The sequence below is a fragment of the Numida meleagris genome, chromosome 4, assembly GCF_002078875.1.
Source record: "Numida meleagris isolate 19003 breed g44 Domestic line chromosome 4, NumMel1.0, whole genome shotgun sequence".
In the NCBI taxonomy this organism is placed as follows: Eukaryota; Metazoa; Chordata; class Aves; order Galliformes; family Numididae; genus Numida; species Numida meleagris.
The window spans coordinates 19,382,476-19,409,329 of record NC_034412.1 but is presented as its reverse complement, the minus strand read 5'-3'; the positions used below and the strand labels follow the sequence as shown (position 1 = coordinate 19,409,329).

General features: G+C 43.6%; 1 protein-coding gene across 8 annotated transcripts in view; it reads right to left on the bottom strand.

Annotated features, from left to right (window-relative positions):
* Window positions 1-26,034, bottom strand: part of MAP3K13 (mitogen-activated protein kinase kinase kinase 13) — a 63,941-nt gene extending 37,907 nt beyond the window's left edge. For 2 of the 8 annotated variants that reach the window (XM_021397268.1, XM_021397260.1), the window contains exons 1-3: window positions 25,958-26,034; window positions 17,733-17,849; window positions 4,257-4,399 (exon numbers count right to left, since the gene is read on the bottom strand). The gene's annotated coding sequence lies outside the window, so the exon portion shown is untranslated. Of the gene's footprint in view, window positions 1-4,256; window positions 4,400-6,191; window positions 6,213-16,339; window positions 16,566-17,732; window positions 17,850-17,925; window positions 17,946-21,776; window positions 22,193-24,782; window positions 25,785-25,811; window positions 25,831-25,957 lie in introns of those variants that run through there. The other 6 variants (XM_021397265.1, XM_021397262.1, XM_021397261.1 and 3 more) reach the window with 6 other exon arrangements.

Below are 26,854 nucleotides of genomic sequence, written 5' to 3'. Positions count from 1 at the left end.
CACTCGCCATGGCGTACACCTCTAGAAAAAGCAGAAAATCAGAAGAGATTGAAGTGACTCAAAGGCTAATTTCATAGCTACATGTACACAAAGCTGCTTATAAATCCACTCTGCTGAAAGCCTAAGTATTTGCACAGATAGGATGTCTAAAGGGACACTTCGTTGTCAAGCTCTGAAATCTGCAAAATGCTTGATTCCCTTCATATCTGCAGGCAGACATTCCTCTTCTAAATGCCCTGAACTTCAGTGGTGGAGTGGGCGATAGAAATCGTATGTAAACCACTGGAAGATCTCCAGGCTTTTAAAAATCTCAGAACTGGGGAGATTCTGGTTGAGAATTCCTTCCTGCAAACACAGCTGAGAAAAATCACAATCTGACAGCACCAGAGCTGTGGTGAGACCTTCAGATCTGTTCATGATTGAAAGCAGAGAGCTGGAGATGGCTACAAACTCAGATACGCAGTGCTTTGAGAAAGTCACCCCTATCTTTAATGCCTAACCAAAAATACAATTAAAGGGAAGGAAATGTGTTCATTTTCTGCTAATTTTTCCCCTTGGAGGTCATTTGCAGAAATTCTTAGCAGAGGCCCTGTGAGAAAAGCACACCCATTAGTTAGGGGAAAGAGCCATGAAATAGTGATTCTTCCAGAGATCATTCCAAAATGAAGTCTTCCATAACAATAATTAACACTAACAGAATTGCCAGCAGAGAGAAATGCTGCAAAAGTAATAAGAATGTACAATTAGCAGCCATAAGGGATGCTTTTAAAGCTGGCTAAGCTATAGTCACCCTTCCCCTCCCAGGCTGGGAGCTGCAGAGCACTGCTGGGCTCTTGGGACCTGAGAACATAGCCTCAGCACTGATGTGTGGAAAGGAGAGTCCTATCACCTACATTATTCCCACAAAAAGGCACTGATCTGTCAAGGCATGAATAGGAAACTACTGGGGAAATAATGAAACAATATGGGATGTTCTGTTTAGAGGGTAAGATCCACTTGCACAAATATATCAACAACTGCTGAGCAGATGTTCTGTAGAGAAAGATTTGGGGATACAGAGAGGATCACAGACCAAGTGCAAATTATAAATATCAAGTTGTCACTTGATGCTCAAGTTTTGGTAAAGTCTTTAGTAAAGCCCATTTCGGGTGAGGCTTGCTAAGAAACAGAATCCACCACAGAACCACGAGGAGAGCAGAGCTGACAAGGGGACCTAACAGCTGAGCGGGTTGACTGAGGTTGCTCCATCTGAGCAAAGTAAAAAGAGAAGATTGAGAGATGATTTAGATCCTTAAATACAGAAATGGTTTCCGCAAAGAAAAAAAAAAACATACACACTCAAAAAAGCCCTATCTTCCACCTCTGTGGTGAGGAGGAGGAGTAATGTGCTCAGATTGCAAATAAGAGAAATTTACTTAAGCCACTGAAAGTAGTTTTCTAAATGGTAACTACAGCCCTAACCCAGGGAATTCTCATTGCCTCCTGTGTTAGAGGGTAAATGAGTGAATGTCTCACAAGAACTGCTCAGCAATGCAGATGATGCATTGAGCCAAAAGGTGAGAATGATCTTCTGGAGCCTTGCAGGACTCTCCTCCTATGAAGACAGCGAAGTACGGAAAGCTCTGCAGCAAGACCAGAAGCTAAAAAATTAATCTGATCTTTTGCAGCATGAGGTCTTGCTGAATTAAATCTTTCCAGCCTTGCTGCTGTTATACAACCTCTTTGAGGAATATTACTCAGATTTATAGCAAAAAAAAAAATACAAAAAAATGTCAAAAGCCCATTAAGACAGCTGAATTCAAGCATTTGTAAGTTAGAGCCTGCCAGAATGAGGCAGTATTTTTGGTATTAACAGTTCTCTGTAGCTTTGTGATAAAGTTCCTTTGAGAACCGTTGATCAGCCCTATATAAATACTCTTAAGACACATAAAACCTACTCATCATCCTCCTCCCAGACTAGCACCAGTCATGAAGCTCTCAGTAGCTTTTTCTTTACAGCTCATTGCTCCTTCTCCTTTTCCTCTTTCCCGTGGCATTTATTCTGTTCTGCTGCTGCTGAACACAGACCCCAAGATCCTCTTGGCTGGTCTGAAGAACCACAACACAGAATTACTCACTTTACAAAGAGTGATGATAACACCTTAAATACTGGAAGTCAGGTTTAGCAGATTTTTGGTTCGGAATATTTAGACTGAGTGTCGAACTTGTCAGCAATGGTGGTTTTGATTCTCATTTTCAAGAGTGATGCTGGACAACGCAGAATCACGTGCATCACCCCAAAGCAGGACAATCTTAGGAGGTGCTGCATGGCATACCAAATACTTGCGTTCTGAATTAAGTCATAGAGCTGTCTCTAAGGGACAGCCAAAAATAACACATCCCTCAAAGAGACACATAAAAGTTAGCCAGTGTCCCAATATTGAACTACATCAAACCATCAGCTTTGTGTTGGACTGGATTTTACCTATCCAGAGGAAATAAGTACCATGTTTGTAAACAGAAGTGATGCCTACAAGAGACAGAATGACAGTCATGCTCAAAAACACGGCAGTCGAAGCATAAACCCTGGGACGTTCCAGGACAATTCTGCCATGGCAGTATATAAAACCTGTAGTATTTCACAAGCAGAGCAAAAAAGGTGACTACATGTCCCCTTCAAGCTGAGGGATGCAAGCCTGCTCAGACCCCAACATCCCACTTAGTAGTGAGGCAAGGTTTGCAGAAAGTGCTTGTATCTTTTTCAAAAAGAATGTAACATACTGTCAGGAAAAAAAAAATACCAAAAATAAACTACATGATTAGAGCACGTCTGGTTCACTTGCTCCCCCATTGCATGTGATCTACTAGACTTCACATTCCTCCATAAAGAGGTACTTTTTGCCCTTAAGGCACTTCTATTCTGCTATGACACCACTACTGTGCATATAACACACCAATACTGAGTACCTTTTCTATTAACTGAATAAAATAAGATCAATAAAAAGAAGCAGTGCTGATGAAGAAAGTGATGAGTTGTTGAGGAAGCAAGGGGAGCAACTAACTGCTCTCATTGAGATGAAATAAATTTTAAATCAAGGGAGAATGTCTTTGTTCAGTAAAATACTTCACCTTAATTATAATCCACAGCATGATAGAGACTGAATAAGTGAATGCTTTGCCTCTACAGCACCCATTATCCCTCACAGAACAAATAAAAATTGAGTTTTTATATTAAAAATGTGAATCCCAAAATGCATCTGTTCCTGCAATCCTTTACATGGGTGGCTCAGTTACCTCCTAAAGCTCTCATATCTCTAGGTTGTTTTTTTTTTTAATGTATGAATGGCCTATTTAAGAGAAAGATCATACAAATGTAAACAAAATTGAAAATGGTCTTGTTTTATAAGTCTCCTTGAGATTGAAAAGGTTTCTTGCCTTATGCATATATCCATTCACTGACTGAAGAAAACTATGATGATTTTACAGTTAAGGACAAGAATGATTACTCAGCTAGTATCTGTAAAGAAAGCAAGATTTTTTTTTTTGGACAATATTCCACTAAGCTTAATTCCCAAAAGATTATGGTATTATTTTACAATCTGTTCCTTCTCACAGTTCTCACATACAGCTCTGCACCCAATTTGAAATGTTAGATACCTTATTTTAATACAAACAAAACACAACAGTAAAGAAAGTCCCTGATCACAGCTGGTATTTGCCAAAGGGCAGCATCAGACAGAACGTGTCTGCACTACCTATGGCAACAGACACCAGACACAAAATCAGCAGTGAGAGCCAGCAAATCTGAGTGCCCGTGGCACAGCAGTTACCTCCAGCAGTCAAGTTTGATACTATTATCAAACATCTGACATAATTTTAGAAACGATGAACAGTTGCTTGAAAACAAACAAATGGCTAAAAACATCTTGTTCTAGCATTACTTAGCCTATAGCATGCTTCCCAATTTCAAAGTGAATCATTAGTCTCTACATTTTATGGAATTTCACTGGTGTGTCTACTTGTCCCTTCCTGTTCACTACAAACTGCATCTGAACTGGAACCCATGCAACTAAGCTACTGGAGGAGAGCGAGGTTAGCAGTGACATGGCTGTGGACACACAGTCACACAAGATGGTAAGCTTACCTCATCTCCACCTTTAAAAAGCAAAGCACATCTAAAATTTATGGGTAGCTGCAGGAGTGAGTGCTTTCTTGTTTCTTGCCTCCTCAAGTTTCTGACTCATTGCTACAGTTAAAGCACAGACAGTTGCTGCTACCTGATCATTCTTCCAGATGCACTGAAAGCCCATGTCCCCTTGGCTTGCTGCACATGTGACTCTTCAAGTCAGGTAAACCAAGCTGCTCTCTGAAGCCGCACCACAGGGAAAGCTCCAGACAGTCCAGCACTGAATTCTTCTCTCTAGAAAGAAAAACAGTAAGGAAACTCAGAATCCAATTGAACAAAAATCTGTTTAATTAAATGCTCCTAATATCTATCCAAAACATCCTATTAGCACATCTTGATGATACACAATACATTTAAATGTAGCAGAAAACTGTCAAAATAAAGTATGCACTTTCAAAAAGGACAGAAGCTGGAAGTAGAAAGACCTCATCACATCTAGCACATCCTTCCTTTGCACTGGCATACACTCTATAATTCTTTTGTGTTACAATTTTTTATCTGAATTAAGAAAGCAGCTTCCATAATAGAGTTTGCAGCTTTCCATGTTAAGTGCATACATCTCATTCTGGATTGGATTTTAAAATAACACACTTTAAGACAATCTATTAATGATTTTTCTCGCGTAATTTTATACCTGCACTCCAAGTTGTTTCCCTGTTTTTAAGGAAATTTTAGGAAAAGCACAAGCTGTTACAGTCCTCCACCACACACACCATTCATTGTACCGTTATCCCTCCTGCCATCACAAACATGCCAGCAAAGAAACTCGGACTTCCAGTCCTCAGCCTACTGCATATTCTTCCCACCCCACAAAACTCTAAAGGACTGCAAGACTTGGCCCAGCTCTTCATAAAATTAGAAATAATCAAGACCTCGAATTTACCAAACAAGGCAAAGACTGAAGTAGATAGTCTCAAAACAGATTGCCTCTACCTGCAGACCTATTAATACATGAAAATGGAGATGTTTGCCATAATCTGTAAGAAACTCACTTAGAGGTTCTATTAAATCAATGGCCCCAGAAGTCAGTAGTCACAGATTTTAACCACAGTTTTAAGGAAAGGAATGGTACGTGTGTATTTATGTGCACACATACATATATGTACACACATGCACAGAAAGATGAGCTTTCCTGCTTAAGGAAAAACAGACTGCAAGTAGATAAGTACTACAGATGAAACAATAATACATAACTGAGAATCAAAACCACATAAAATAGGAAAAGATTGCATTTGATTACATTAGACAGCACATTATAATGGAGAGATATTCTTAAAAGACATGAGCCTGACAATGCCTGAAGCTGGCAGAATGCCACCAGAATATATTGTTGAATTTGACATGAAAAATATATCCATCTAAGACTTAAAACATCAGTTTGTAACTGCCAGCAGAAGTAGGAATTGTCAGCACTCTGGAGGAAAAAGGCTTTGGGGGCCTGAGGACTTCAGCCACCAGGTGAGTGCTGCTCCTCCTGCATGTGGATTTACTACAGCCTTTACAGTACTCTGCTTTTAACACATCGCCTTCCAGATTCAACCCGGAAGATTTTATGTGCCTATAAGCCAATACTCGTGGTAAAAAAAAAAATTAACGTGAATAAAACAAATACAAAGCCAATCATATGCAACACAGAGAATCATACAAACTGGAAATGACTACAAAACGTACCCGGTGATTAAGTTTTTCCCCTTTCATATAAGCTAAGGATTTCTTTCAACCTATTATTTCTCATCCCAACAAAATACCAGCAGAATCCTGAGTATCTGGATTCAAACACAATCCCCCGCAGATGTATTTTATTTAAAGAACTGAACAAATAGAACATTATTTGCTTTGAAATTCTCCTACAAGTGGTGAAAGCGGAGCTGTGACTGTCGCATTGTGTTCAGCAGAGCTCGGATTGCACTTCCTGCATCCGGTTTAAGATCTGTTAGAGATGCTGCTCAGCACCGTAGTATGGCTTTGCACTCTCATGATCACATCTAGTTCAAAATAGAATATTTTGTGCAGAATAAATACTTACAGGGAGGATGCAGGAACAGCACAAAGCCAGCAGCTGCAGCCAACTTCTTCAGAGAGTAACCTTTGTCCCAGCCTGGCTGCTGGTCCCGGATTATTGCTGGTCTTTAACCACCCAGGCCTTGAAGCCCTGGGAATTTCCTATCCCAGCTCAGCAAGGCGGGAGGGTTTGTTGTTTTAACTGTCAGCTGATAGCAGCTTATCAGCAAGTTTTCAAAGGTTAAACACCACATTTGCATGGCAAAGAGCACAGAAAGCACAAGGAAAATGTTGAATGTATGTTATTCTAATTCATCCTGGCTGAAGCAGCACACCAGCAGCTGCTGCCTCTCTCAATTACCAACCAATAGTGAACAGAATTGTCATTTAACAGTGTTTACTGCCTGCTTCTCCACCCACTGTCACATTTTCAAGGTGTTCTGGCACAATCTGAATTATCAGTATTAATAAACACGGTCTAGTTTAGCCCCTGATGTATGAGCAGAGTTCACAGTGCTTTACTCACTCCGTACATCCTCTGGGTGAAGACAAAGCCAGGAGGTGCCACCAAAGCAGCCTTGTACCTCCGCACACAGAGAACTGATGCACCTCTCCCACGATGCATCCACTGGTACATCGGTGGCCTGCATGCTTTGTGGGGTCACACCTGCTGGAAGCCACTTGCCTACAAATGGCTGTACACACTTTGCATTTCGTTTACAAGATGTGTTCCTAGCACACCAGCAGCAGTGGCACCTCAGAAGCTCTGTGAGCTGGCTGCCAGATGGGAATAGGCCAATGTGCAGATAGCAGTGACCTGGGGAGGTGTGGGGATGCTGAGCCAGCCAAATAGGGCTGCAAGGTATGCTGGCAATTTAGGTAGTGTGGGAAAAGAACAAGCAGCTTCTGTACAACACTCATTACTGTAATAGCTAGAATAACACCATTCAAATCGATGTTGATATTGGAAGACTTCACCTATTTTGGTGGTAGCAGACCTCTGTACCAGCCATTACTGCACAGGCAGCTGCACTGTGAAAATGTAAGGAGAGCTGCTCTGAGGGATGTGCCAATAGTGCAGGAGAACAGCTGCAGGCAGGCCAGTGGAAGCTTGGACCTGCCTCACACTTCCTGAGCATCACTGAGAACACTCTTCATGGCTTGGTTCGCTGGAAGTGCCCTCACTTCTGCAGGTCCCACATCTACACCCAGTGCAACTTTAACATCCAGCCTGGCTCATTAAGGGAACTAGTTCTCTCTGGGTTCCTCTGCCACGTTTGCACTGATAGTGTCTGAGGTCTTCAGATACATTAAGTGATGTCCCTAATACGTGCTAGCTGTACGTTGTTACCTTCTCCCTCTCCTCTCCTGAAGCAGTCATCACTGAAGCTCTTATTCTGCTCAATCTGTTTCAGGAGCGTGGGCTTTTAGCATCCATGCAGCACCATTTTGAGCTAAAAAAGGTAAATCAAAAAAGTAGATTGTGCTTTTGCAGGAAAGATTAGGCACTTATGACATCCCTTGGTCCCTGTAAAAGCCTCTGATTAGGCTTAGAGACAACCATCTCTTCTACAAGTTATCTTCCCTTCTGGTGTGCTCAAGAAACAACCGTTGTAAGGCTTCAGGCCACAGAACAGTCTGCAAAAAGATCCAAGACTTCAAAGGTATCTGACTGCTCTTTACAGAAACCAAGTCACTCAACACAGCTTACAGTGTCAGTAGGTAACATGCTGCAGCATTGTGTTATCTGGCTTGAGGAGTAAGGAGCTCCTACCTAATTACACCACCTTGCTGTAATGAGACTGCTAAACTCACAGCAAAGTGCAAACATTGAGGCCAGTAAGGATCAGCCCTTTCCCGTTATTTCCTTGAGTTATTCCCATCCTAATGAATAGGCTTAGATTGGTTAAATAAATTTATGAGGGGAGAAAAGTTGTGGATTAGCATTTCTTACGACTAAAATTGCTTATCCTGAAAAGAAATGAATGCATTCCCTGACCACTATGGAGATCCCTACCTCTACTTTTCTTCCTTTTCTCGCTTTCACCTCTCCTAGACCGTAACCTAATCATCACTATCTGCTTCTCTCCCCTCTGTTGTCAGAGAAGAGTCCATTTCCCTTCCTTGTTTATATCTTTCTCACCTCAACTAACTCTTTTTGCTGTTGGCAAGCTAGAAAGTAATAAACTACCAATGCTACCAAGTCTATTGAAAGCTGTCCAGCCTTTGGAAATCCTCCATACAACAAGTAAAGAGTACATACATTTGCCCTTTTCAAAGTAGGAATGGATTTCAAAGCACATACACTAATACTCTCTTATTTTGCACTCTTCTCAAGATTAGGAGTATATTTTAGAAAGTGACCATGCACTTCAGAAGCAGGCCCAGATTTTTTCTCTCCTGCGGTAGTGAAAAAAAATGAAGGAACAGAAACCCACAGCAAAACCACAGTTAACCTTCAGAGAGAAAATTAAGTGCTGCGAGCACACCCACATCAGAAGCCTCTTTTTCACTGCAATTAGCTGCTGGCAGTAAACTTGCAAAGCCAAGACAGCATCTAGGTCTTCCATGTACACCTTAGGTAGGAACACACTACCACTGAGACCACGGGACCTCAATTTTCATTGCTGGCTGCCTTGAACTTTCAGCTTCCCAACAGCTGATGACTATTCTTCCAATAGGACAACAACCTCTGTAGGCATCAGGACAAAGAGGCCAGATCTGATGCTAAAAAGATATGGACGACAACCAAAACACTGGTGTGCCATGCCGTTCAAGTGACAGGAAACAATAAACCTTTACATTGACACACTACGATATGATTATACTGTAAATGCAACCTCTTGTGGGACAATTGTGCCATTTTCTTATGAGAAACACTTAAATTACGATAAATGGCACTCAGCAAATTAAAGAGTTTTCCTGTATCTCATCAAACATTGGTTAACGATCCTGCCTTCAGACAGATGCTGCAGAAGGGACATATCCCAAGGAAGCACCTCACCAACCAATTCACAAAACGCCTCCAGGAGCCTTGGCATCAGTCGTGCTTTGTGATGTACAACTGTATGGAGGATCCTTCCAGACCAAGCTCAAGGTGACCACTGTTATTCACAGGTCAGGACTCAGTCTCAGAAGAAAGCACAGATACACTAATTAGTTGGAGCTGGGGAAGCCTGCAGCTATGCAACATCTTCTGCAGTGCTTCTTGGGTACTGAATAAAGCTAACAAACACAACCAGAGCAGTATTTTACATCTTATTTTTTACTGCAGAGCCAAAAGGAAGCCTCCCTACATCTCCAACTTACAATAGCAGCAGTAGCTCCATTCTTCCAGCACAGAACAGGCTGTAAATATTGGCTGAAAACACTTATTCCTGCTGAGGACTGGTAACTGTCTGTAATTGTTGGCAGCAGCTGGGGGCCAGGGAGTCTCTCTTGTGCCAAACAGCAGACAGAATAAAACACAAAAACTGACTGCGCCTTGCATACACTGAAATTGCTGATCCTAGATAGATAGTCTTGAAAGACCATAGTCTTGAAACACCCGTGGGATTCTTGTGTTTGTGTTTAAGCTGAAGAAAATAAGTAGAAAAAGAAAAAAACGTTTTAGAACAGCTCTACTCAACTACCAAAACTACTTAAAAGCAAAATGACTGAGAAGGCACTCTGCCCTTTATGTCTCACATTCAAAGCTAAGACAGTATCAGGAAAGGGAATATCACCAAAAGATCTGCAGACCTATGCAGGGACAGTGATTCTGGTTAGGATTTCTCTTTCACCAACAGAGTTCACTCCACAAACACAATCCTTTCATGCTATGAAGTTATTTCTGACTGAGCTCAGTAAATAAAATAAATACACACCATGAACAGAAAATACATACACAGAACATTAACAAGTGTAAAGCTCAGCCACATCAGTAAAGACTATCACATACTTTTCCCATTTTCTTCAATCAATAATGTTCAGGAGTTTGTTTAGCTTTTCAAATGAAATTCTTTGCTATATATCGATCAGCTTATACAATTTGTGGAAAAAACAGTTGAAGTTCTGTTATAAAATATTCAACTCCTACCAAGTATCTGTGTTAGCTGGGTTGCAAACCTGAAGGTCAAAAGCTACATGTTGACATGGATTTACCAACTGCCCCCAAAAGACTAAGTAGTAAAGGGAGAATCTGGAAAGAAGGCCAAAAGACAACTCATATCTTCTGAAGACTACACTAAGGTTTCCACAGGAGGAGACTTCTGGCTGGGTTATAAGCATGAAGTAATCCTGGAGAAACCATCCTGTTCATCTTTTGCAGAACTGCCGTCCATTGTATAGGAAGATGACAAGCCGAGTTTGTAACCTGGTGAACTTTAAGGCTGAACAGAAGGAGTGCAGTTGCAGGTGGCCTTTGAGATCAAGGTCTTTGCTACTGCTGTTTCAGTACACATACTCTTGCTCCAGGCAATCACAATTCCCAGAAAGACCAAATTCTACTTCAGAGGTCAAACAAAGCTCAAGAAATCTTTCCTCTCAAAAAAAAAAAAAAAAAAAAATCTTGGAAACATGAAGCAATCAGAACAATATAGCTTTCCTCCTCCTGTCAAGTGCCCAAGGTAACAAAGGTAATCAAGATGAAGGCACAAAATAAGACTTTGACTGCAGACACTAAGTATCTAATACAGGTATGACTTTTCTAGGTTGGCTTTTGTGAAAATCACCTCAGATGACACGAAGGACAATTTCCTTCAGATCATTAGAAGAGAACATAAGAAGAACATTTTATGCTCACTTCTGCCACCCCTCTGGGTTTCTCTTCTATCCTCTTCTGTGTAAATAACAAGTTGATCAAACTTCTTCCTTCCTGCATGCACCTTTTGGAGGCGTTACAGAAAAAGTACAGGGCAAAAACATGCCTCAGGAAAATGAGGTGAGAAAGTTACATCGAAAAGTACTTGCTATCACTTCTCCAAACGTTTCAGTATCACTAGGCAGTTGAGGTTATTTACTGGAGTTTCTCAGCTGCTGCCCCTTTTCTACTCCCAGCACTGAGGAAACACCACCACCGTCGGTCCCCTGTGGAAGCTATGTGCTATGTTGGTACTGGATGGGAGAGGAATGACCCTGAGTGGCTCAGTGGCTCAGTTTCAGCTGGGACAGGACTGTTTCCTTCAGAATGCCTGGTATGATGGTATGGTTTGGTTCTAGGAGAAAAACAACTTTGCTACCACACCAATGTTTATAGCTGCTGCTAAGCAGTGTTGTACAGAGCCCAGGACGTTCATAGCAGAGGGCTCAAGGAACTGGGAGGAAACAAACAGAATTAAGACAGCTGACTTAAACTGGCCCAAGGGATATTCCATACCATATGACATCAAGCAGACGGAGTTTTGAAGAGGATGAGAGATCATTTCTCTCTCTTCCACTGCTCAGGGACTAGCTGGGCATCAGTTGGGGGGTGGTGACCCATTGCTTGTGCATCACTTGTCATACATATTCATACACATATGTATCATAATTACTATCTTCTTTTCTCTGTCTTAGTAGTTTTATCTCAACCCATGAGTTCTACTCTGTGTTTTTTTTTTATTCTCTCCCACATCCCACTGGGAAGGGGGGAGTGAGGGAAGGACCGTGTGGTGCTGAACCACCTGCCAGATTAAACCACAACACTCAGCTGTCAGGCTTAAGATCTGAAAAGAACTCTTTCCTGACAAACATGCAGGTCAGAGAAACACATCCACCTGACCTCCCTGCCTTACTGCACATTCGCACGCAGTTTGCTTTTTTTTTTCTTTTTTTTTTTTTTTTAAGCACCAGAAAGAGGGAAAATAATTCCTAATCCATTCACATGCTTTGGCATCATTAGCATAATTTCTGTTTTCACTGGTAACCGTTCCTCACAATTCCTGCAGTTCTGACTTCTGGTGCATTTGTGTACTTTTCCCTCTAACTAGTAAGAGTGAGAGCTGACGCTTCCCTCACCCCTTTTCCTCCTCTTGTTGAAACCTTATTTCCACTGCTCTAATAGTTCTTGACTTAACTAGGACAAGGAAAATTATTCTGGGTTCTCTATCCTAGCAGTACGACTATTCCACATTAACCATCCAGAGCACTGAAAAGTCACACTGGAGCCTCAGGCAACCATTCTAATGCTCCCTTCAATTCACGGTTTAATAGAAGCGCCCAGTTGTACCAGACGTGTCTATAGCCACTGCATTTACTGCTACATATATCCACTTTCTTTTTGCATAGAAATACTCCAGCAGGAACAAAATTTAGAAAGTTCTGTCCATGGCAATGCAAGATAATGTTTGTGTAACAGCATTCTTCCTGAGAGGTCCCAGTAAGGGAAAGAGATGGATTTGTAAGAAGCCCTTAACTTTGTATCATCCAACGCCCAACATCAATGTCACCACATTTTTATTTTTCCTATGGATACAAAGTGTTTCTGTAGAATTGGGTTTGCCTCACCTACAGCAGGAGCAGTTTTCAAACCACACTGTGTGTACCACTGAGGATATGAGCTCCTTCCAGAGCAAATCAAAACAAAAACCTTAATGGCATATATCCTAAGTCTACTGCACAGCTTTGTCATTTCTGGTTATGAACAACAAAATGAAGCTGTCTTTTATACGCTGTGAGAAAGAAAATCACCTGCATTTTTCAGATGCCACTTCCCATAAATTGCCAATACTTAACTGCAAGAGACAGCTTGTTAGGCACATGTATTGCCACCTTCTGCAAGAAAAGTGTCCCCAGACTAAGCCTTTCCTTTGAGCCACGCAGGCTAGATTTTGCAACTCTTCTGTCAGGCTGGTTTCAATTGCCCAGAGTCTGCACCTGAAACAATCCACCCTGACTTAAGTTCACCACTGAGTTACGCTGCTCAGGTTCTCAGAGTACAAAACTTCCCCACTGACAAGCAAGGAATTCAACACCAGCTCATTTTGGATGTGCGCTTGGCCATCCTGATGCTGGAAACAGTTGGCTGAAGACCAGTACAGGATAGGGCAAATACAGGAACCTCTATAATCACTGAGCTCCCTGAGGGCTGCCGCCAGCAGGTCCCCGCCCCCCTGCCACTAGCAGGAACCCCCCCTGCACCCTGAGCTGTCACCTCCTCTACAAAGAAGCCTCTGGGACAACAAATTCACTGTCCTTGCTGCAGTCAAGACCAGGTCAGCATAACAAACCCAGGGAAAGGTTTGCAACTGGCAGCTCTCACCACCTTCCTTGCAGTTAGTTCGCATATAGTACAACAAGCCTGTGCATCCTTTGCATCTGCAAGCATGCATCTCACTCACAGCCACTACCATAGAACCTCTGGGACAGAGAGCTTTAAAAACAGAAGCAACAGCTTGAAACCAAGCAATGTGCTGCTGTATGAAACAGCAGCAGAGATTGCCTGCTTTTGGCCTTGCAGGCTTCCACTTTAATTGCAACACACGGGAGTGCATTCGTAACTAGTAAATTAGTAAATGTCAGAAAGCTCAGCATCCACTTCATTTATTTTGACAAAGGCTTTCTCTGCCCTCATCTTCACTGACTACACATGTCAGAGGAAGGTCAAAATGCCTACGTTTTCTTCTGCGTTGTACAAAGAGGCCTGAAGAACAGCAGTAAATTTAGCCTTTTCCATTTTCACTGTGGCTGAAGAAAGAGCGGAAGGAATTTATTACCATCACATTGACTCCGGCATAACCTGGCTGCTTTTATCAATGTTGCTTAATTTAAGAGATAAAACCAGAGTTCCTTTTCACCTGAGATTAAAAAGATCCATCAACCCAAAGACAGTGTTTAGATTTCAAGGAAAAATAAAGTGTGGGAACACATAACTGAGCAGGATTTGAGCACCTCTGCCAACACAGTTATCTTGACACAAGCCATACAACACCATTCATGCACCAGGGAACAGAGACAGAGTCAGGTGTTTAATAAACCAAGTACCTTATCAACAACACTAAACTTCTCCTTTACTCAGTAGTGTTGAGTAAACACGTTAGTTTAATAGAAATGTAATTCCATTTCAAGATGGCAAGTGCAAATGCTCTGGAGAAACAATACCTTCTTATTTGATAAGACAACATGCAGACAAATAATACTAGCTGGCAGATTTACAACAAAGTGAATGCTGCACCTCTCCCACACTTACGTACCTAATCATTACACATGGCCATAGTGCAATCCAACATTTTTCAATATGTCCACTCACCATATAAATGTAGGAGAAATATATACCATGAAAATAGAATTGTTATACTCAGGAAGCTGGGAAAAACACTGCAACAATCCTGTGTAATACTTCAGCTACTAAAGCTACCAAACGAAATGACAACTCAGTGTGCTCTGCTAACCAAAACGGACTTTCTTCATAGCAGAACTTAATAGAAGGCAGACACACTGTGGCCATCAGTCTGGATGCTCATTCCCCACCTAAAGCAGGCAGCAGACTGGCACAGTGAGATCCCAGATCAGGAAGCCCTAAAGTGTTGTTCATAGAGAGCTAATTAAGGGACAGTGGCTGTGTAAATCAGCTCTAAGAGCATCAGGTCTCAGGCTGATACTGACGGAGCAGCCTGCCTCACCATTAAGTGAATGCTATCAGATCCCAGCACCCTGCTGAAGCAAAACGGTTCCTAGCACAGCAAATGAAGCATCCAAAAAAGTCTGTGTACATCTACCTACCAAGCTGACAAATTCACTGCCCCAATGTTGACAGCAGCTATAAATTCAATGCGGGGATGAGTCTGATGGATCTCCTCTAGGAAACTTGGTGTTTGTCTCAGGCTGTTACACTACTGGTACCATAAATGAGTTGTGTCTACTGCACTTTCAGTTTATAACATGAAATCCTGAAGTTCTCTAAAAACAACCACTAGTGATGGCTAGAATAGCTCCCCTCGGCTCAAGGGGATAACCAATGTCCTGCAGACAGCATCAGTAGCAGCAATGGACTATCTAAGGGTTTACGCAGCTTTCCTTCACATCTCTAGTCTCCTCTGGGCTCGAGAGCTCCCCTGAAAATGAACTCATCCATCCACAACTGGAAACATTCCTTCTCCCAGAGAAAGTACAGATGTATAGTGATGGATTCTGGCTGAACAGCATCGTTCGGTTTGTGAGACTTTGCCTCATATTCAAACTGTCCATATTTAGCCAAGACTTACATTAAATTGGTGACAGTCTTCTCATAGGGAGAAAAGAATTTAGTCCAAAATACAGAAGCAATTCTAATAAGGCCACAGGTGATGACGTTAGGGACAGAAAGACAAAGGACAGAAACAAATCAAGACCCCTGTGTCTATGCAAGGTCTTATACTTAGGACAGAAGCACGCTGCTGTCTCACTCACGTAAAAAATGGGCATAAATCCACAGCCTCAACAAAACTGAGTGGTTAACCCATATCCAAATGCAAGCAAGTCTTAGAGTACCTGCATGGGCTGGAGGGCAACACATGCCCTACTCCCTCCCAACAAAGCTTCTCAGTGAGTGCAGATACTCCCAGTGCCCTGTCTCCACATGTAAGCTACAGAACTCCTCTTCTAGGAGACAGTGACATAGCACCAGTACTCACCCACCTTTGGCTGAGGCCCCTGCCACAGAAGCACAGCTCACAGCTCTCCAGTCCTAAAGCCCTATCTGCAGCAATCAGCTGTCTTTTGAGGCATTCAAGCAGGAACAAAATGCTGACACCTCCTGCTTCAGTGACAGGTCTGAACACAGCATGCCCTGGTACTCCCAGAGGAGGAGCGCTGCCTCCAGTGTCCTGTCCTGCAGGAGGGATGCAATCAGAACGCACAGCAGATCCAGCTTGCAGGCCATCTGGCAAACCACAATGCTGTCTCTGATCAAGACGAGGCTTAGAGCCAAGAATCAGTACCAACTGTTTTAATGGAAACATCTCCAAATATTTTTTCCAGCTACTGTTGAAAATACATACTCTAACAAGGCCAGAACAGCAACGAGGACCAATGGACATCTCTAACTTCCACGGCACCGTGAGAAGATCCTGTGCTAAGAAAAGCTGCTGGGGCTGTGATAGCAGGTAAGAAACTAGCAGGCCAACCACAAGCAAGAAACAGGAGCACTCAAAGCAGACAGTATCAGAATGCCAGTGCTACCTGGTATTTACCTAATGACTCATACAGAGAATAATCCATTCATTTAGGCGTACTGACCTACGGTCATTGAACAGGTAACAGGAGAGCGTATGAAACGACTGGGAGCTCAGCTCTTCCTGACCTCAGAGAACAAAGAAGCCTTGTAGCAAGAAAAACATCCTTCTTTCACAGTCTCTTTCCTCACTCTTGCACAGTCTTTCTCCAGAGATGAAAACTGCACTTTCCACTAAGATGCGAAAGCAGAAAACACAGGGCACAAGAAAGACGAGGTAGTTCTGTTGATCTACATAAATACAAAAGTACAGATTACACCAGAATAAATATTTCCAAGTTTCTCAGATTCCTAGTTGTCTAGATTTTCTAGCAATAGGATTCACAGATGACATTTTACCTTCTAAATATCCTTCACCCACACACAAACAGCATCAGGTGTAACTGCAGACTTCTGCAATCACTCAAACATTGCAACAATTTTTTAATGTCGGATATTAATATACAGATAGTTATTGGTGCAGAATTCATAGAATGAGCTTAAAAGATCCTTCCCTCCAAAAATAACTGAAGATCATTATACAAATACAGAACTATTCACAGCCTCTTGACATAAAAGGGATGCATAATGTGGAAAGCAACTTGGGCACTCCAAGTTCAATGATTAGTATAGTTTGAAAGTTTAGGTTGGAAAAACAGTACCAAGTTGTTTTTTTATACATATATACACATAAAACACACACGAAGAACTTGTATAGACACAAGGCTTCTTTTATGTCCCAATTAAAGTGATAATGAAGTCTGAATGACCATGTTTTAAATCTTAACTGTTTGTGACTTTTCCCATTTTGATTTCTGCTATTAAAGGATTTTAAAACATCACTGTACGGTCACCACCTACAGCCCTAAGAGGCTGAGTACAAAAATAACATAAAAGATACCACAAACTCTAGAAAATAAGATTGATTTCATTTCATTGAAGCACTATGTTCTTTACTTTGGGGAAATTAATTTACTATCTTTGACAGCAGGCATTCTTCCTTAACTGCTCTGAACACTGATAACATCACTTGAGGTACGACTGCAACTGAAGTTGAAAAAGCCTTATCTAATTTAATACATTCAGCAATCTGAAATTTGTCTTGCAAACTTAACTTTACTATCCTGCAAGTAAAACACCTGTGCTTCCCTCACTCTACAAAAAATACCCATGCTCCATCCCCTTCACTAAGCACTAAATTTTTTTCAAGAGTTTTGAAATTAACAATAGTTAATCGACATGGTAGAAAACATACCCACCTCCTAGATATTTCTTCAATGGCAAAACACATCGCTTCACAAGCATGCTTCCATGGGCTGTGCCTTCCCACAGAAGCAGCTGCACACTATCTTTGGGATGACTGATGGTCAAGGCCCAAAACATCAAACAGCTCATCTGTCACAAACAAAACCTACTCACCTTCAAGACATGCTAGTTTCCAGCAGAAACGCGTGAATAGGCTCATTTTGGAAGATGTAATGGTCCATCAGTTTTTGCACTTCTGTTTCTTTACTGTTCCTCTCAGAAATGGGTATTCTGGAGATATAAAAAGAATCTCAATTTAAAACATAGCACTCTCTCAGAAAATGACACCACATTATATAGACATTACATTTTTCCTGCTTTTTGCCTGGCTCACTGAAAGGTCACCTGAAACCAACCCGACAGGTCCAGTTACTGAACAACTCTGCTGACTTATCTCAAAGGAGGCAGTAAGGACTCCTTGCTTTAATCCTGTAACGGTCAGAGTTTATACATTTACTATCTGCTTTACAGTAGCATATTGAGAGTTTATCCTGAAGGTTAGGAATGGATAAGTGACTTTAAAGTCACACGGGTGACAAAGCTGAGAATTACACTATACTTTCCAAGGTCCCTTTTCACCTTGTCTGCTGCATTTTACATAGCTTCTCCGCACAGAAGGACCTGGGTGTCCTGGTGGCCAGCAGGGTGACCCCGAGCCAGCAGTGTGCCCTGTGGCCAAGAAGGCCTACAGGATCCCGGGATGCATTACACAGAGCATGCCCAGTGGGCTGAGGGAGATTCTCCCCCACTGCTCTGCCCTGGTGAGGCCACAGCTGGAGCACTGCGCCCAGTTCTGCGCTCCCCAGCTCCAGACAGACAGGGAAGTGCTGGGTAGAGCCCTGCAGAGGGCTACAGGCATGTTCGGGGCTCTAGAGGTCCCTTCCAACCCCTACAACTCTGATTCTGTGACATTTATTCTCTATGCTTGGGTTTATCTCCAAAGTACTACCATCAAACTTCTCTGCTTCATTTTGCCAAAGTTTCCTCAATGATAGATTAGAATCCTTGACCTCATTAGGGACACTCAATTCCAATTGCACAACACAAGAAGAGCACTTCACCTATTTAGGGTTTCGAGGACTTTAATGTATGTTTGGAAAATGAGCCTGAAAAGACAAAGCCAAAACATTCAGATTGTAAATAAGCAAACGCCATGTTAGAAACGAATTCCGTAAGAGGCCCATTTTGCAACCAAAATAATTTGAACGCTAGCAAGAATTATCCCAATTTGATAAATGGTTCACTCTGAGATTAACCAAGGTCACGTTCTCTTACATTCCGATTTTTAAAAGATTCCTCCCCTGAAAAGCTCCCCTCCGGGGCTCTAACCACATTATGAAGTTCACTGCTCCTGCACATCAGCACAACCTACATCAAAGCATGCTACAGCCTGTCAAGTGCTGACTGCCCAAGGAGAGTCCACATGACTTCTAAGTGAGAGATATCCGCATCCGAGAGCCTCCTAGACTGCGTGAGAGCTGCAGCTGGATGTTCAGAGATAACTGCCAACTCATTAAAATCCAACATTAAAAGTTTATTAAATATGCAAGCATTAATGGAATCGGACTAGCAGCTACTTAGGCAGATAAAAATTCAACCCAGCGTGTCCTGCAGTTCCTGTTATCGCTATTATGTAGGCTGCCCTTTTGCAGTGTCCATGAAAGGGTCACAGCGCTAGCTAAGGCAGTGAAACCCTCCATCTGTTCCAGTTTACTCAGGTCACATTCTCAAGGCTCCCAGCAGCCAGGAAGCCTAGGAAAAGACAGCTACTTCCCAGCAACTCCAGCTCAGCACACGCTGCTACACCAGAATGCTGGAGACACAACCTTCCCAAGAGCTTTTACCCCCTTTGGCCACAGCTGCTGGACAAGTCCAACATCTCTCTGCAGAGGTTGTCTCTCATAGGCAGACAGGTTTGGTATATATTCCCAGCTCTCAGTTCTTCTCACCTTTCTGCTGGAATTGGAAAGAACTACTAAGAGAAGGAGAGTGGAGTGTCAGACAGACAAGACAGACTAAAGAATGCCAGCCACTTAAAAGCAGCACTTCTGTACCATCAGGGAACCTTGAGAGCACACAACACATGCATAAAGCCCTGCCTGGAGCTACTCATCCACAGCTACCCAGAAATGAGCACCAGCGTCCTCCACGCAGACAGTAACCTCAGTACAACTCCACAAAGTGCAGTTTCATTCCTGGATGACTCTGCAAAGTCCCAGTGCTTGGTGAATAACCACACCAAGAACATGGAGGTTCATGCCAAGTGATATCAGACTTAGAAGTGTTCTTCATTAAAACTCAGCATCATTTGATCTGGCCCAGGGGGCAAAGGGGCATACTTAATCCCGCAAAGCATAAACAAGTTCGTGGAAGCCTCTAGTGCACCTCCAAGCAGCTCTGGCAATAGCCCTGCTCTCTCAGTAGTGGGTTCTAAGAGCATTTGGAAGATTTAATCCTTTAATTAAACAAAAAAGTCTTCTCCCAACTCACAGGCGTGATATATCACTTACCCCTTGGAAATGCAAGGTTTCTGAAAAAGACCATAATGAAATCTTAAGAAGCAATTAGGAGAAAGCATGACTTAACAGGGAAAAAAAAAAGGAGTATAAACTACTATCACCTCTGACAAAACCACTGAGCTCACTGAACACAAAAAGAGAAATTAGCCTTTTGGCTGAGCAGGTTTCCTACTAGCATTTTTCTTGGTAACAATGACAGTCTCTTACTGGAGCACACCGGTTTAAGGGTTAAGAACTATCTAGCACTCAGCCTATGCAATCCAACACATTAATCCAAACCTGTTTTTTGGTGCTGTAACCATACAGGCCTCCCACAAAACTGGCAGAAGACCCCAGGATCTGTTGGCCAGGAGGGAATCTGACGTAACACAACACATCACGCTTTGCAGAGCCACAAGCAGCAGCAGCCTCTTTGGGGCCAGATGTACAGTACCCTGCAGCTGTCTGTCTAGTCAGTCACCTCACTGAGCTCCCAAACATAACTGTATTAGACCACTCCCATCAACAGTTGCCATTATTCCTCCCCAGCAGCTCTTGCCTCCAGGAGAAAACAATGGATGATTGAACATAAAAATAATCTAGCTTGCAGCCAACACCTCTGAAGAGCCTTGTGATGAGCAGGCTGCAGGAGGAGTCTCTCATCACAAAAACACAACAAATCAGTTACCCAGCACCACTACTTCCTCCCCTTACTGACAGGCAAGTACATCAAAACTACAGGTCATTTGCATTCCTCAAGTACAATAACCCATTAAAAAAGTACTACATTTGTAAGTGAATCAGGAAGGTTAAAGCGCTCTTAGTCATCCAGCTGCTATGTTAACCTTTGCTTAGGAAGGGATGAAAAGAATCCTCCCAAGTAGCCCCATGACTAAAAAAAACTTTTGAACATTCTCGTTAATTCACTGAGCAATACCACAAAGAAAGTGAGCTTGTTATAAGGCAAACAGGCAGAAAACAAATGATGCTAAGAAAATCAGGCTGCTGCCTGCTGTGGTCCTTGGTACCACCAGCATGGGAGCCCAACACCACTACTGCTCCACCAGTATTTAACCGCCTGGTGGATCTGAAGCCAGCAACAGAGCAGGATACGCAGCACCGGTGGGAAAACGCTCTTCAGGAAACACTCAAGCAGTCCAGAGACAGGCACTGATAACTGAGAGAACTTCACCGCTGTTAGTACTAAGCTAACACAGCAGAGTCACAGAGCAAAGGCCCGAGCTGTGGCAGCCACGGTACCAGGCACCAAACAAGACAGTGACAATGCAGCCTGACGAGTCGTGCCAGCACAGCAATCCAGAGCTGCAGATGCCAGGAGCATTGGCCTTTATCTGCAAGCTGATGGGCAAATCTGTTGAGCTAAGAAAAGAGTAGCCACAGTTCACAAATGTGAAGAAGAGAACAAGATGCTTCCTGGCAAGAAGTAACAGACAAAAGGAGTAAAAGGAATGTTTTCTCACCCACTCGCTGTTTGCATTGCTACTTTCCCCTTAACTTGGCTCTGAAGTCGGACAGGCTGACCATCTTCTCTGCTAAGAAAACTCCAAAAATAGCATACACAAATTCAGTGGATTCTACATCGGAACAAACCACAGACAACGGTCTTTGTTCACAGCTCACATCACAGCAGTACACTCACCTGGTAGATGAACACAAGGACAAACGTAGGCCACCCAGACATCAAAGATATCATAGATGTCATTTTCAGAGTCAGGAAATGAATATCTATTAAAGGAGTCTGCGAGTGCTGAGGTACAGCTCAATATGAGCCAGATAGGCTAAGGGAAAAACCAGCTTCATGGAAAAGTTTAAAAGGTGGTGGTTGTTTTTTTTCACTAAATTGTCTGATGACTCATTAAAGAGAAATCTTTGTGATGTAACTATTCAGTTAGGCATGAGACTTATACAAAGAACTCTCATAATCAGCTCTTCAAGTAATCCTCTGATCACCATCTGGAGTTCAATCTAAATCCTGATCTCAGTTACGCTAAGCACCCATGCTCCTCTGAAACCAAGAATTTGGAATAAACACACCTGAGATGAACCACATCACGAAAGCAAGTTCACAAAGAGGTAAAAGAGAACAGAAATGCTAAAAACCTGAACTGCCTTTTACTCCACAAGCTCTTCAGACATCTATATAAGTGTGTGTTCCACAATAGCCACAGACTGTGCCGGAGGCAACTCCTGTCCATCACATCTAGGGAGAGGTTTCTAAATGAATAAGTAGAAAGGCAGGACTTAGCAGCAAAATGCTACAGCTAAAACAGAACGTTCTTCTGCCAAACAAAAACAACAAATGCAAATCAAACAGACACATGACATACCCAAACTCATTCCAATAACACGAAAAGATCTTCCTCCAAGTGGATTCTGACAACAAGCCAGAATTACCAAAAACATATGCAAGGAATCAGTTATTTTATAAGTAACTCAAAACATCTTACCACTACAGCATGCAGAAATTCCTTCACCTAATAATAATTCCTTCACCATACGTGAGCAGGGCTTTTTGGTTGTAGTTAGTTTTTTGATGGTGTTTTTTTTTTTTTTTCTCCTGATTATCTGGAGCACCTATTCCCCACAGGCAAACAAGAAAGTCTGAGATGCCTCCCACTGACAAAGCCTCTTAGCTAGAGAAATGGGTACTCTAGTATACAGCACTTGGTGTCACATGCTGGGCTGCCCACAGCAAAGCACTCAAGACTGAGACACGTCACATCGCCAAGGAACACATCTAATCTCATCAGTTCTGGAGGAATTCTCTTTTCAAAGCAGTTCATCAATCAGATTTTAGACCTCTGCAAGAAAGCCCACCACAGCATGGAAATAGGCATGGAGTAGGCTGAAAACATTCAAGCAAGCATGCTTAATTCATGTTTGACAGCCAATGCTCACAAGAATAAGGATACTTTTTTTCTTGGTTTCGTTGTTGCTGTTTTCCAAATTACAACGTATGTTAAAACCAACAAGCTTTCTGCCTGGAAGGAAGGGTCCCAGAGCCAGGGCCTTCAGACAGCTGGCTTACAGGAACACAGAATTTCTTCCAGCTAGTTTAAGTATAAACAAGAGCAAGATTAGAAAGCCAACCAGACGTGGCAAAGGCAGGCTCTAGTCATATCACTATGAGTGGAAGTACAACCCTAATTACCTGCTCATGCCGTGCAGCAGAGACTATCAACACTTGACACAAGCATACTACAGGATGCTTTATGCTTATGCAGTTAAAGACCACAATGCAAAAACAAACCAAAAAAAGCTAACAACTTTTACATTCCTATTTCATACTTGTCTGGAAATGGTGTTTTAATTAACTTCTATCTAATTTTTATGTAAGGAGGAAGCTGCTCAGAGCAGCTCCAGGCACTAGAGGCCGAGCCTCCTGGTGACAGTTAGCTGTCCGGGAGCGCAGACTGCTCCAGTCTGGAGGGGGAAACTTTTACCTTGTAATTATCTTTGGCAAAGAACTTCCCTTCTGGCTCCAGCAACTGATGTTCGCAAGGGTTGCACAAGACCAAAGTCCTATGCAGCAAGTAAATATTTAACTTCAGCACTGTACTGTGGGACCCACCTAGAGGACTGGATATAGGAGCCTACTTACACTAACTGTTCTAACCAAGAATAATCAATGGCAATTTATCTTCTTTATGAGAAGTCGTAAAGATAAATTCTACAAGGACAGCAGTTAAGTTTCAGTCCTAATAATTTTAATAGAGGACCCAAAAGTAAATACTCGCAGGAAAGGAGATCTAAGCAATGTGATATGTACTCCAGAACAGGTTCAGGAGAGGGGCAGAGGCCACAGTGCAAAAGTCTTTTACAACCTACCCACACGGAGTTCTGGAAGCTCAAGAAAAGGCATTTTACCACTGCAATTCCACCATTAAACTTTGTCGCCAAGTCTTACATAAAGTTCTTGGACTTCACAAGGCAAAGTATGTATTCTCTACTAAATATCTGGATAAAAATCTATGAACTGCTGTACTACCGCAGACTTAGAAATAATACGATTAGCATGGAGGCTGATGTTTGTTTCCAGGCAGAAAGTCTGCCCTTAGTTTTAGTGCAACATGTTTAAATTCCAGCGATATTCTCTGCATTCCTCCAATATAAATTACTGCTAATATTCTCACTCCAGAGATCTTCCTGATGTCTCCAACAGCTCTAAAAATAAAGTTCCAATCAAAAGCAATTCAGAGCAATTACCTGTTTACTCCATTTCAATTGATTTACCACCTGTTTTCTTTATCTAAATGTGACTTATTTATTCTTTCTCAAGTACCCCTATTTTACTGTTTTGAACGCCAGTTTCAGCAATGATTCTAGTGTAGTTATTGGTTTCTTAAACTTCTGCAGCACTGCACTTCTAGCCCTTCACACTCTGACACTGACATGTAGACTAGCCCTAAAAGTAAAGCTTTTCAGGAAACAAACTAAAAGCATCTATATTGTTTAAAAAAAAAAAAAAAAAAAAGGTGGGGTGCAAGTGGACTGAGAATACTGGCACATGATGAAATAAGGAGACAGACAGTGCTGCACAGCTTTAACTAAACATACTGAGCAGGACCGGAGGGGAACAAGGAACTAGATTTTCCAGTTTCAAGAAAGAAGAATAAGGAAAAGCAAAGCCAGGAGGGCAGCTCACCTGTCCAAAGAACTGCAGCCTCAGGCACACTTTCACAAGCAGCTGTAATGACTGGGATCCGTGCAGTGCACAGCTGGGCGGGCCTGCCGCTCCCGCTTACACACAGCCTGTGCTCACCGCGCTTCTATCCAGCGCTGAGCGCTGCCAACAGGGAGCCGGCCAGCCACGCAGGCACTCACACCCGAGAGGCAATGAAAGGGGGTAACAGGAGGATGGCAAGGAGGAGCACAGGCCGCTCTTCTCAGCAACAATGTTACCTTAAGCCTCCTCTCCTGACACTGCACTCTCACTGATGGGGTTACAGGGCAGTGTAAGCTTTCACAGCTCAGAGCTGGAATCAGGTACCAAAACCCACCTCTGGACAACTGCTGAAAGCAGTATTCCTCTTTATTTTTCCGTTCTGCTTTGAAAAGGAGACAGACGTAAGGCCAGCCTATCTCTGACACAGTACTATTAGAGGGCAGAAGAAAGGAACACGAAGCCATAAGGCGACCTCAGCACTGTCACGCAGCAGAACTCCCATGAGAAGGGAGGGTATGGGTTCCAACCCACTTTCTCCCTACGTCTCCCTTCCATCACACTGCACTGCGGGTACGTTGTTCACACCACCTCCACCGAGCGGGACGAAGGAGCAGGGTGCTGACCCCACTGTGCCCAGCGGAGCCATCTCCTCACGCCGTCACACCAGAAAACCACTAAAATTACGGCAGACATTTGTTTAAACCGATCATGGCAGCGCGCCTCGGCGATGCTCTGATCTGCCGACGGCCTCTGAAGCGTTCTGTCCAGACAGGATTACGAAGCACCGCAGCCTCAGCAATAATCCGCTTCGGCTCTGCCTGCACGCTTAGCCAAACGCTTCCTCCCGCCCGCTAAGAGGAGGCGACGTCCCGCGGACACCCGCGTGCCCCGAAGCTGCTCGCAGGCAGTGCCAGCCCGCATCCTCGAAGGCACTGACACACAGCGACTGCCGCCATGCAACTTCAGCTCCTCAAACGCGCAAAACTTCTTTTCGCCGTGCGTGCCAACCTAGGATCTACGGCCTTACAACAAGGCAGCTCCCGGCTCCACCGGCGCAGAGCCCGGCTTCCTCCCGGCCCGGAGCAGCGTCTCAGCCGCCGCATCCCCGGCCCGCCGCCCGCCCCTCGGTGCCGGTGTGCCCGGCCCGCCGCTACCTGCGCACCGCCGCGCCGCTCCTGCCGGGCTCCTGCCGCCCCGCCGCTTCCGGCCGCCGCGTTGGCGCAGGCGCGGGGCGGGCGCTGAGGACGGCGGCTGAGGAGCCGGCAGCCCCCAGTAGCGGCGTGTCCGGTGGCGGAGCGGAGCTGAGCCCGGTGTGTGCGCGAATCCCGAGAACTGGGATGCTGGATCAAGGAACAGATCCCAGCCCGACTCCAGAGCGGCCAGTGTGATGACCGCGGGGGTTGTAGTGGGCAGAAGCGTGCCACCTGGGGCATTGCTCCTAGACTCAGCAATGATTATGTTTCTAGTCTTGCCCACTTATGGCAGAGAGCAATTTGGGCAGGTCACTATCTGCAGTGCATCGCAATCAGATCGGGGCAGGCTGGGTTCCTGCACGCCCGGCCGTGGTACCAGCGGCTGCCTCACGTTGTGCCATGGGAAGGTCAGGTTGGGTATTAGGAAACATTTCTTCTCAGGAAGAGCAGTGAGGCACGGGCACAGCTGCCCAGGGAGGCGGGGTTACCGTCCCTGGAGGTGTTCCAGAGCCACGGGGATGTGGCACTGAGGGACATGGTCAGTGGGCATGGTGAGGTGGGCTGGGGTTGGACTTGGGGATCTTAGAGGTCTTTTCCAACCTTAATGATTCTGATTCCATTAACCAACCACGTCTGCTATCCAAATTTGTGAAAATTTGTGTCTGGTGAAGGACCAGGGCTAGGGATGCAGCAAACAACACCCAAGTGGCATTCTTCACAGCAGTGTTGCTTTCCTTCTGAGCTTTCCTCTGCTTTTGGAGACATAGTAATACCAGCCCAAATAGCCACATAATTTTGCAGACAGTTCTCTCAAAACACGACGATGCAGCCTGCGTGGCCAAACCGGACATTCAGGTG